This window comes from Vulpes lagopus, chromosome 4 (genome assembly GCF_018345385.1).
Source record: "Vulpes lagopus strain Blue_001 chromosome 4, ASM1834538v1, whole genome shotgun sequence".
Lineage (NCBI taxonomy): Eukaryota > Metazoa > Chordata > Mammalia > Carnivora > Canidae > Vulpes > Vulpes lagopus.
Genome location: NC_054827.1, coordinates 132,105,864 through 132,117,917, shown reverse-complemented (window position 1 = coordinate 132,117,917; position 12,054 = coordinate 132,105,864). Strand labels below are relative to the sequence as shown.

The 12,054-nt window shown below is 42.5% G+C and overlaps 1 protein-coding gene and 1 pseudogene across 7 annotated transcripts in view; one reads left to right on the top strand and one right to left on the bottom strand.

The window, feature by feature from the left end:
* The window catches only part of APBB2 (amyloid beta precursor protein binding family B member 2), a 369,758-nt gene that overhangs the window by 42,154 nt on the left and 315,550 nt on the right, over positions 1-12,054 (bottom strand). The window lies entirely within an intron of this gene.
* LOC121489266 lies at positions 8,830-10,361 on the top strand (annotated as a pseudogene).

Genomic DNA, 12,054 nt, shown 5'->3' with positions numbered 1-12,054 from the left:
GAAAATATATAAATAGGAATTCAAAGAATCCTTGAATACCATCCACAAAGATCTTTGCATTGTCTCACCCAAAGATAAAAGCAGCTTTGAACTAAGAGGCCAGTAGGAACTCTCCCTGAATTTGGGACAAGGAAAACTCCAAATGATTCCTTAAATATATGAAGTTGTATTGAACATTCTTTTGTATCACATTCTATAATCAATAAGATTATCAAGGCAGCACCCAGGTCAGTGGTTCTCATATTAAAATGTGCATGGTAATCATTAAAATGAAGATGTCAGGGCTCAGCCCAAGAGTATGATTCAGTAGATCTGGGGTGACTCCTCGCTCTTTTCATGTATGCACCTGAAAGATCTTCAGAGGCAGGTGGCCAGCGGCTGGACATTGAGAAAGTTTCCAGAGAAGGGACTGGAACTGAGTGGATGAAGGAAGTCAAATGACAGATAAAGACAATGGACAGTGCAATGTTGTGGCTTCTTCTGTGTCCCTGACTACACTCTGAGCTCCTGGAAACTCAACCGTGACTATTTGTTTTTGGTATCTTCGATGCCCAGCTCAGCAGGGAGCACTTAATAAATTAATTTCATTATAGTAAAGTGGCTTGCACCCACACTCACACCTACCTGGACATCAGGAGAATTCACTGAGGATGCACTTGTGGGGGTCACACATGATCCCAACAAAGTTTTCAATAGACCAGGTGGGCTGTTTGGGCAGGCCCTTGACCTAGATCAGTACCTTCTGAACTTCAGTGTGCAAATGCACTCTCTGGGGATGTGTTAAAATGCCAACTCTGATTCAGTAGGTTTGGGGTTGGACCTGCTTTTCTAAAAAGCTCCCAGGTGATGCTAATGCTCTAGTCCAGAGACTCCGCTTTGAGTGGCAAGAATCCAGATGTAAATTAGCCCAACCACGGCCACAATGACCAATAAACAGCAAGAAGGATGCAAACTCAGATCTGCAATTAACTTGAACAACAACAGCCAGAGAAGTTTGCACTGGGAGTAGTATTTCCTGACTTATTTTAAAGGACTGTGTTACCTGATGGTTGCTCTTAGAGAAAGCCATAACATGACTTTTTAAAAGAAAACCTCGACCGCCCCATAAAACATCAGATACAGCAGAAGCTTTGCTTGTAACTCACATAAGGATGAGGGCTTTATTCTAAAAAACCTCCAGGTTTCACAGCAGTGTGCTCCAATGAAAATTTTGAGAAAAAAAATTCTCCGGTCCAATGTCCTGAAGTCTTCATGTTCTGCCCTTATAAAATGCAAAGGCTATTTATAATAGATGGGCACAACAAAATTTTTTGTAAGTGGAAGACATTTCCAAGTCCTAGTCAGGGAGCAGAGCTCATTTCCCGCATGCAATATTCAGCAGACACAACCTCCCACTAGACCAAAGGCAGTGGGCACTTCCCTGGCATTTACTGTACTATGAAGAAATTTGACTTCTCCCTCTTCCCCCCACATCACATCTCAACTGCTAGGTGGTGGGAGGTAAGCATAAATCATTACCCTCCATGATTCGGAATCCTATTAGAACTGGTTCAGTTCTTAAAATGCATCTGCTCAACCATGTCCCTATGCAACCCCCTGGCAGGCAGGATTGTAAGGAGGTGCACGGGCCCTGAAAGCATGAGGGCCCAGTGAAATGCCTGCTGTCTGGCAATTTCCACAATTAAAATTAGAGAAAAAGCATGTTTCTGTAAATTCAAACTTAAACAGATATTAAATTCATGGTTGGGAAAGTGGAGGCCGGGGTAAGGGGGTAGGGACTGGTAGAGAGAGGCAAAAAGAAGTTCCTGAAGTCAATTTTACTTCCGTCACCTCTAGTTCACCACTGCTCTGGTGTCTGTCCCTGTAGTTTTGTCTTCTTGCAAATGTAATACATGGAATCACACCATACATAGCTTTAGAATCTTGCTTCTTTCACTTAGCATGATTGTTGAGTGTACCAGTTGGGTTCAATCCTTTTTACTGCTGAGAATTTCATTGTAGGGATGTGCCACACTTTGTTTATTCATCTACTAGCAATGGATATTTGTGTTGTTGCCAGTTTGGGGCAATTATGAATAAAGCCAATAATAAGAAAAACAGCCCAAGTGTTTAAATGGGCAAAATTTAAACAGATACTTCACCAAAGAAGATATATGGTTTTCATAAGCACATAAAAGATGTTCAGTATCATTATTCACTAGGGACTTTTATAGGGAATGCATATTCAAAGTACAATGAGTTACCATGTCACATATTGTAGAATGCTAAAATAACAGCAACAAAACCCTACGAAAACGTGGCCATACTAAGTACTGCTGAGGATGCTGGGCAATTGGAACTCCACTGTTGCTGGGAACGCAAAATGGTAGTTTCTTCAAAGAGTGGTTTGGCAGTTTCTTATAAAGCTAAACGTATCCTTCCCATACAACTCAGCAATCCTACTCCTGGGTATTTACCCAAAAGAAGTGGAAACTTATATTCACACAAAAACCTACATGCGAATGCTTATAAGAAAATTCATGGCTCATGATGAACTCCCCTCCCTCCTTTTTAAAGATTTTATTTATTAAGGGGCATCTGGGTGGCTCAGTAGTTGAGCTTTTGCCTTTGGGTCAGGTCATGATCCCAGGGTCATGGGACTGAGTTCCACATCCGGCTCCTGGGTAGCCTGCTTCTCTCTCTGCCTATCTACCTGTGTCTCTCATGAATAAACAAAATCTTTTTAAAAACCAGATTATATTTACTTGAGAGAGAGAGCACAAGCAAGGGGAGAGGGAGGAGAAACAGGGTCCCCACTGAGCAAGGAGCCAATGCAGGGCTCAATCCCAGGACCCTGGTATCATGACCTGAGCCAAAGGCAGACGCTTAACTGACTGAGCCACCAGGCGCCCCTTAACATCCGCTTTAAGATGAATAGGTACCTGTCTATGGATGAAACCCATCCTAAAACTCCTTTGGGTTACTTCCGTTTTCCAAAGTTCAGACCTGAGTACATGAGTGATCTTTAAAAAATAACTAAGAGGGCAGCCCTGGTGGCGCAGCGGTTTAGCGCCGCCTGCAGCCCAGGGTGTGATCCTGGAGACCTAGAATCGAGTCCCACGTCGGGCTCCCTGCATGGAGCCTGCTTCTCCCTCTGCCTGTGTCTTTGCCTCTCTCTGTGTATCTCTCATGAATAAATAAATAAAATATTTTAAAAAATAAAAAATAAAAAATAACTAAGAGATTATAAAGTAGAACCACTTGATTTCTTGGTGATCACAAAACTCTGCTCTTAGGAGCTTGCTGTTGAGGCTGAATCTCAGAGGAGAGTCTGAATAGGGGTTTATCCTGTAATCACCACTTCCAGTGCAGGAAGCAGGTTCTGACCCTCATCTGTACTTACCCCTGAATCCCTCCTCCACACTTTGCCTTCCCCATTCCACTTATGTGCCCCCATCTCCTCCAAGAGGTATCAGCGATGTCAGGAAACTATGGAAAGCAAAGCAGATAAAAATCTGCCAGCATTCTTATCCTTTGGTGTGGAGTTGAAATAAAAACATCATGTATGACTGCTAGGATCTGTTTTATCTTCATGCTCAGCAGGAGTTCCTGATGGTGAATGCCTCCGAATGGCATTTCGGAGGAGTCTGGGTCCATTATCTAGCAGAGCTCTGCTTGTTTTCATAAATAAAACCTTATTGGAACATGACCACAGCCATTCATTTATATCTGGTCGAGGGCTGCTTCTGCCTAACAGTGCCAGAGTTGAGTAGTTAAGACACAGGCAGGATGACCCACAAAACTTAAAATATTTACCGTCTAGCCTTTTATGGAAAAGTTTTGCAGATCCTTGATCTAGCAGAATGGCCCTTTGGTCATTCAATTAATATGATCTATTCGTGTCCTATTTGCGTGGACTAGTATAACTACTAATTACTAATATGCGTGCAGCACTTTATATCTTCATGTACGAACAGTTCTGTATCTTCAGACAGGAACAAATGTCTGTTCATATCCATCATTTCATTATCCTATGAGCTCTATTAAGTTGGCAAATTGTTACCATTTCCTTTTCACAGACAAAATAGGCTCTGACACAATGAGTGAGTTTATTTATAAGAGGTGAAACCAGAACTCACGCCCATCTTGTTCTCCAAATCTTCTGCTCTTGTCACAAATAAACAGAAAATAAATAAGACATAGAGCACATCAGCAAGCTGATCATTTAGTGAGCCAGCTAAGATCAACTTGGATTTTCATCTGTCTAAGCTCATTCAATTAAATTCAGTGCCACACAAAGTTCATGCATGAGGCTCATGTCCTCTGAGATGGTGTTCCCTTTTATCCTCATTTCTGGCACTTATAGATTGCATAACCTACAAGAACCTTCTCTTTCATGCAAAATATACTCTTTTCATATATATGAGTTAATTATACTAATGAAGTATCAGAGAGGTGATTCATTTTCACGGAAGCTAAAGCTCAGATAATTTCTGGGGCTTCCTTTAAGAAAAATAATACAAAAATACTCTCCTTTTGCAAATTTTACAAAAACCACATAAACTCATTACTAAACCCTCTCCCAGGGCCTTGAAAGGGGCCCAAGATTTTAAGCTTCCTTATCATAATAGTAAACCCTCCTCTGTGCATTATCTTTCCCCCTTGACGAAAGGAAACTCATATATTCCAGATAGAGCTCCTCTTAAGAATCGCTGCCTTCTGACTGAACAGACTGATTATTTAAATCTGCCACCCCCATTGCCTCCTCTTAAAGCTGCAAGATTGAAATCATTCACGCCTGATCTCAGCCTCCAGTGGTGGCTTTCCAAGTGTGGGCCACGATAAAATCAGCTTTACTAGGGAACGTGCAAGTTCTCAGGTCCTCTCCCAGACATTCTGAATTACAGACTCTGAGGATGGGACTCAGCCGTGGGTACTTTCTCAAGACCTACAGTTGATTGTGACGTGGCTCAAGTTTGGGCATCACTGGTCATCTAGATCATGGATTCCACTCTCTCCACTCATGCAGAAAAAACTTTGAGGAAATGAGGAGAAACCACAACATCTAACCAAGTTTTTTAATTTTTTCTTTAGGAGCACAAGAAGCCAAAAGCCAATTTTAACAGTAAGCAATCCCATTTTTAGAATTTTAGGAAAATATAGCATGTAAGATGTGTCAGGATTAACCAGAAGGAGACAAGCAAATGCTCACAGCTCAAAGTCTACTTTGATGGTTCCTGAGTGCACTGATGACAAATTAAATGAATTCATGACTTATTAATCGAGTGGAAAATGTATATTTAAACACTCCTGATATAGTCAGACTGAATCAGTAATTCCAAACTCTGAATCATCTTACAAATTGAAGGAACTTCTCACAAAGAACCTAAATTACTTACTTTAAGTAAAATTCCTTATTTTTCAAAGGTTGGGGGCTGATCAAATCAATCCTTTTAATCATCAAAGGGCTATTTTATTATTTTTACCCACCAAGGACCTCTTATTTTCTTCTTATACAAATATTAAACTACTTTGATGTGTACCCACACTGCTTTTCCTGGCAATCAACGGTACTCTTAGCCACTAATCACAACTTCTGATCAGCATTAGCTAACCTGTGCTGCCCCTCTAAGTGGACATATTTTAATTCCCACCAGAAGCAAAGACCCTTTTGGTTGGCCTGTGTAGCTTTGTATTACACAAATGCATAATTTTCCCTCTGGCCTCTCCTCATCTATAAAAGGCATATAAAACCTGTTGTTCTAAGGATTAAAATAAAACAAAGCCAGATATAATATATTTAGCACCTTATTTGGCAAATGGCAGGCACCCAAATATGGACTATTACTATTCACATGATGATTAATTAAGCTGTTTGAAATCCTGAAATGAGCTCTACAGTGGACACTTGTTAGCTTAACCATCCTGGCCCCCCTTTCTGGGAAATACCACACCATGCAAACCTAGGTGAACAGCACATTCCTGGTGGACACCCTGCATGAAATAAACCTGACCAGTTAATTTAGACTAGGGTGGGTGCCTACCCTATGCTGGGTGAGTCTCTTCCCTCAGGAATTTGGAATTGAGAGTCTACAGTCTTAGACTGGCTAGGAAAGAAATGGCCATTTTTTACCATACGAAGAAGTGAAAACCATAAGTGAATCTTGACATTACCTCAGACCCTAGGTTCCAAAAGACAATCAAATTGTCCTTTGCTTAAGATCATTTGAATCATTTTCTGTTGCTTATAATCAATGAGCTTTAACTACCATCCCTACCCTTCACCCAAACTGTGGCAGAGCGACATGAGGTGAGGTCAGTCTCAACCTGATAGTTTGTGACTCCAAAGTAGTCTCTGGCCCTTAGGAGGGCTATGTGTTCAGCACAGGTCCAAGCAGACGTCTCTTCCATATGTGGGAAATCCAAAAAGGGAGCAAGCCCTTTGGCAACACACTGTAACTTCAGGTTAATTAGAGTTGAAGATACCAGCCCATCCAAAGGCTTGATAGCAGGAGAGATTTAGTGAAAAAGATCTTATGCTGGGGTCGTTCCAAGCCAACTGTGGGATCCTGGTTAATTCACTTCACCTTCTGAGTCTGTTTCCTGCAGAGTTTCCTCTTAAGTATATGAGACAGCAACAGCAGCCCTGACAAGCACAACAATAATAATGATGGTAAACACATACCTAGTCTTCATCAGTCAGGGCACAACCAGGAGAACAAAAACTGCTCCAAATAGTTTATATGGGGAATTTAATAGAATTGGCGACATGGGTGACGGAAGAGTAGAAAAAAAAACGGGAGACAGCGAGGCCCTCAGAGATGAGCAACAGTAGGATGCAACCTACTGTGCCCTAGCTGAAGGGCCCAGGGATCAAGACTACCCAGAGGAGCCACTACCACGGTGGGGTATGCAGAGGTGGCTGGAGCCAAGAGGAGCCACAGCCCGAGGCCCAGAGAGGGGAGAGGAACCTGGCTGGCACTTCTTTCCTTCAGCACCTTCCAGTGGCCAGACCCAGGCACAGCCTGCACTGGGACTAGTGCACTCACCCTGTAGGCACCAGACACTGTCCTCAGCTCTTAGCAAGGGGAACCCATTTACCCCCAGGAGGTAGACAATGGTATTACCCAATGGAGAAACTGAGCTACAGAGAGAGTGGTGTAATTTGCCCAAAAACACACACACAGTAAGTGGCAGGATTGAGATTTAAATCTTTTTCATTTGAAATCCATTGATTGAAAATCCATTTAATTTCTTCCAGAGGTGTGGCCAGCAAAAACAAAAGGCCACACTGTTGCAAATGCTATGTGTCTATTGTTAGACACTTAATATTCAAACACTGCAGTTATGCTGCTTGTCCCCAAACAAATGGACGGGGTGTCCTTGGTGGTTCTGAACATTGCAGACCGCTTTGTACCGGGAGCTGCTACAAACTCAGCCCTCCTGATTCACAATCAGTCCTAAAAACAAGTTCTCCCTTTGCAACTACCAAGTTCTCCCTTTGCAACTATGGTTTGTTTTCCAGACAAACAACTCTTTTTTTTTCCTTCAATAGGTATTTATCAGTAAACTACTAAATTTTGGATATGATGATAGGTATTGAGAGTATTCAATATTTGACCCATGTTCCCCCCCCCCCCTTTTTACTTTTCAGGTATAAAAATTACTCGTTTTTCTTTTTTTTTTTTTTCTTCTTCTTCTTCTTCTTCTTCTTTTTTTTTTTTTTTGAGAGAGAGAAAGGACACGCTCATATCCAGGAGTGGGGGGGGGGGGGGAGGGACAGAGGGGGAGAGAATCTTAAGCAGATTCCATGCTCAGTGCAGAGCCTCACATGGGACCTGGGGCTCAATCTCATGACCCTAACAGCATGACCTGAGCCGAAATCAAGAGTCGGTCACTTAACCCACTGAGCCACCCAGGCATCCCTCCAAATTTTCTTGAGTACAGTTGACACACAACATTACATTAGTCTCAGGTATGTAACACAAAAAGTTTATACATTATGCTGTGCTCACCACAAGAGTAGCTGCCATCTGTCCTCCACACAGCGCTATCACAATACCATTTACAATGTCTCCTGTGCTGTACCTTTCATTCCCGTGACTTATTCATTCCACAACTGAAAGCTTGCATCTCCTACGCCCCTTCAAACCTCCCTCTTCCTCTGGGAACCATCAACAGTTTGTTCTCTGTATTTTTAGGTCTCATTCTGCTTATAAGTCATTGTTATATGAGGACCTGGGACAATCTGACTGGGTAAGGCCTAGATGGAGTACATTCCAATAGTGAATTACAGATTCAATGGTTACTCAGTGTCATGCCCATGCCCTTCTGCTCCATGTCCATGGCAGGTGTAACCAACAGATGGCGAACTCCTCAGCCAGCTGGTTTTAGTCTCCTGGCTCTTCTCACTCCAGCAGTTCAGGTCCCTAATGTCATCATGTCAAAGATGGCGAGTAACCCCTATTTGCTAACCTGGCATTAGGATAAACATTTCCTAAAAATAAGGCAAATGTCCGAAGGGACTGCTTTATAAACAAAATAGGCCAGGATTTTAGATTTTAAAGGCAAATGAGAAACATATGTGAAACCACAAAGACTTCTGAGAAAAAAAAAAGTAGCTTTGACATTTCTTGGTTTATATCATTGTATTAGTTTCCTTGCCAACTATATAGGCCTAATGCTGTAAAGGTTTACTGTTTGTGGTATTTACTACTAAATATTTAGTAAAAACTAAAAATTACTGGAATTTGTGTGCATTGGCATATCAGGTTCTACACAGTGCTTTAGAAATGGAAAAATAGCTCTTCCTCTCAGTCCCATATTGAAATCGAGTTGGAAGAGGCGAGTCCGGTCTCAAAATGGAGGTAAAACCGCTGCCCGGTCGCCCCCACCCTGACTCCAGCCATCGCCGCTGCCAGGGGGAGAAGGGCCATGATCCAAAGGAACCCAAGCAGTTGAGAAAACTGTTTATTGGTGGTTTGAGCTTTGAAACTACAGATGATAGTTTAAGAGAACATTTTGAAAAATGGGGCACACTTACAGATTGTGTGGTAATGAGAGACCCCCCCCCCCAACAAAACGTTCCAGGGGTTTTGGTTTTGTGACTTACTCTTGTGTTGAAGAGGTGGATGCAGCAGTGTGTGCCCGACCACACAAGGTGATGGGCGTGTAGCGGAACCAAAGAGAGCTGTTTCTAGAGAGGATTCTGTAAAGCCTGGTGCCCATCTAACAGCAAAGAAAATTTTTGTTGGTGGTATTAAAGAAGATACAGAAGAATATAATTTGAGAGACTACTTTGAAAAGTATGGCAAAATTGAAACCATAGAAGTTATGGAAGACCGGCAGAGTGGAAAAAAGAGAGGATTTGCTTTTGTAACTTTTGATGATCATGATACAGTTGATGAAATTGTTGTTCAGAAATACCACACTATTAATGGGCATAATTGTGAAGTGAAAAAGGCCCTTTCTAAACAAGAGATGCAGTCTGCTGGATAGCAAAGAGGTCGTGGAGATGGATCTGGCAACTTTATGGATCATGGAGGAAACTTTGGAGGTGGTGGTAATTTTGGCCATGGTGGAAACTTTGGTGGAAGAGGAGGCTATGGTGGTGGAGGTGGTGGCAGCAGAGGTAGTTATGGAGGAGGTGATGGTGGATATAATGGATTTGGAGGTGATGGTGGCAACTATGGTGGTGGTCCTGGTTATAGTAGTAGAGGAGGCTATGGTGGTGGTGGACTAGGATACGGAAACCAAGGAGGCGGATATGGTGGTGATGGAGGAGGATACAATGGTTACAATGAAGGAGGAAATTTTGGTGGTGGTAACTATGGTGATGGTGGGAACTATAATGATTTTGGAAATTATAGTGGACAACAGCAATCAAATTATGGACCCATGAAGGGGGTCAGTTTTGGTGGAAGAAGCTCGGGAAGTCCTTATGGTGGTGGTTATGGATCTGGTGGTGGAAGTGGTGGATATGGTAGCAGAAGGTTCTAAAAAAATTTCAGAAGAAAAGGGCTACAGTTCTTAGCAGGAGAGAGAGCGAGGAGTTGTCAGGAAAGCTGCAGGTTACTTTGAGACAGTCGTCCCAAATGCATTAGAGGAACTATAAAAATCTGCCACAGGAGGAACGATGATCCATAGTCAGAAAAGTTACTGCAGCTTAAACAGGAAACCCTTCTTGTTCAGGACTGTCATAGCCACAGTTTGCAAAAAGTGCAGCTATTGATTAATGCAATGTAGTGTCAATTAGATGTACATTCCGGAGGTCTTTTATCTGTTGTAGCTTTTTCTTTTTCTTTTTCTTTTCATTACATCAGGTATATTGCCCTGTAAATTGTGGTAGTGGTACCAGGAATAAAAAATTAAGGAATTTTTAACTTAAAAAAAAATAAATAAATGGAAAATACGAGGTCACTCCACTGTGCACATGTGTCTCTCTCAAAATGAAAAAGAACAAACGAATTTGCACTAAACTACCTCCAAGTTTAAATGGCAGGGAGAAAAAACATTCTAGTGTCTAAAAATGTAGACATCAAATCATGTTATACATCATTTTGGAGGAAGACATAGTTGTCTGGCAATAAACTGCTCACCCATGAAATGAAATAACCCTTCTAGGAAAGGATGATTAATTATTTAATAAACATTGTGTGTTTTTAACTTCACTGTGAAAAATAAATGGGGGAGGTGCCTTGGGAATCTCAATGGGCAGCATCCTCTCCCTCCTGCCCACTACACCCACGCTGTAGGTACCGAGGAGGTGGCACTGGAGGGAAGGACAGCATGGAGTGGGGCAGGAGGCGGGTTCTGTCCCCATCTCTACACAGGAGGACACAAAGGCTCAGAGTCACACAGCCAAGAAGAGGCAGATCCAGGAGTCTGGCTGGCTGTGTTGAACTTCAAAGGTCCTTGCAAGATATCATATAATCTGGACCACCCAGAGGAGGGAGGAGGTGAGGGTAAAGGAAGGAGGAGGGAGGAGCAGAGCAAGGGAGAAAGAGCTGGGGTAGCAGAGGGGGTTCCCACCATCCTGACTGTGGTAAGGTTGAACAATGGTCCCCAAAGTATCAGGTCCTAATCCCTGGAACTTGTAAATATTACCTTATAAGGAAAAACGGTCTAAGTTGAAGATTCTGAAATGGGGGTATTATCCTGAATTATCTGAACGGGCTCTAAATCCAATCACAAGTGTCCCCATAGGGGAGGGGCAGAGAGATCACACACACAGAAGAGAAGGTGACATGAAGAGGATGCAGGCACTGGGGTGATGGCCACAGCCAAAGAATGGGTGACGGGCACTGAGCGGGGCACTTGACGGGATGAGTACTGGGTGTTATTCTGTATGTTGGCAAATTGAACACAATAAAAAATAAATTTATTATTAAAAAAAAAAAAAGAATGTCAGAGCAACTACAAGCTGGAAGAGGAAAGGAACAGATTCTTCCCAGGGCCTCCAGAGAGAGTAGGGTCTTGCCAATGCCTTGATTTTGCCCACTGAAATGAATGTTGAACTTCTAGCCTCTAGATTGTGAGAGAATTCATTTTTGTCGTAAGCCAGCAAGTTTGTGGCATTATGTTATGACAGCCACCAACCTGCTGATTACAAGCTGAGAGGTGTGGCTATGTGCTTCTCAGCCTGGCTGGCACCTGAAACCAGGAGATCCTGGTCGGGGGCTTTCAACTCTTTTTCTGAAGCTTCTTTCTCCCTTCCCCTGTGTGATCTTCAGCACAAGAAAAAACAGGTGTTCTCATTAACAGCTAAAAGGAATAGCAAAAAGCACTGGTTCAGAATTTAGGATTCATGGTTTTAGACATGGCTCCATAATTTTTTTTTTTTTTTTTGGGTGCAACACCAAGCAAGTCATATGAAAGTTCTAGGTCTCCCTTTCCTGATCTGTAAAAAGCATCATGATATGTCCTTTAGTCTCTGGAAAGATTAAAGGAGGGATGCCTAGGGATGCTGATGCCGTGGCTCAGTGGTTTAGCACCTGCCTTCAGCCCAGGGCATGATTCTGGAATCCTGGGATTGAGTTCCATATCGGGCTCCCTGCATGGAGTCATGTGTCTGCT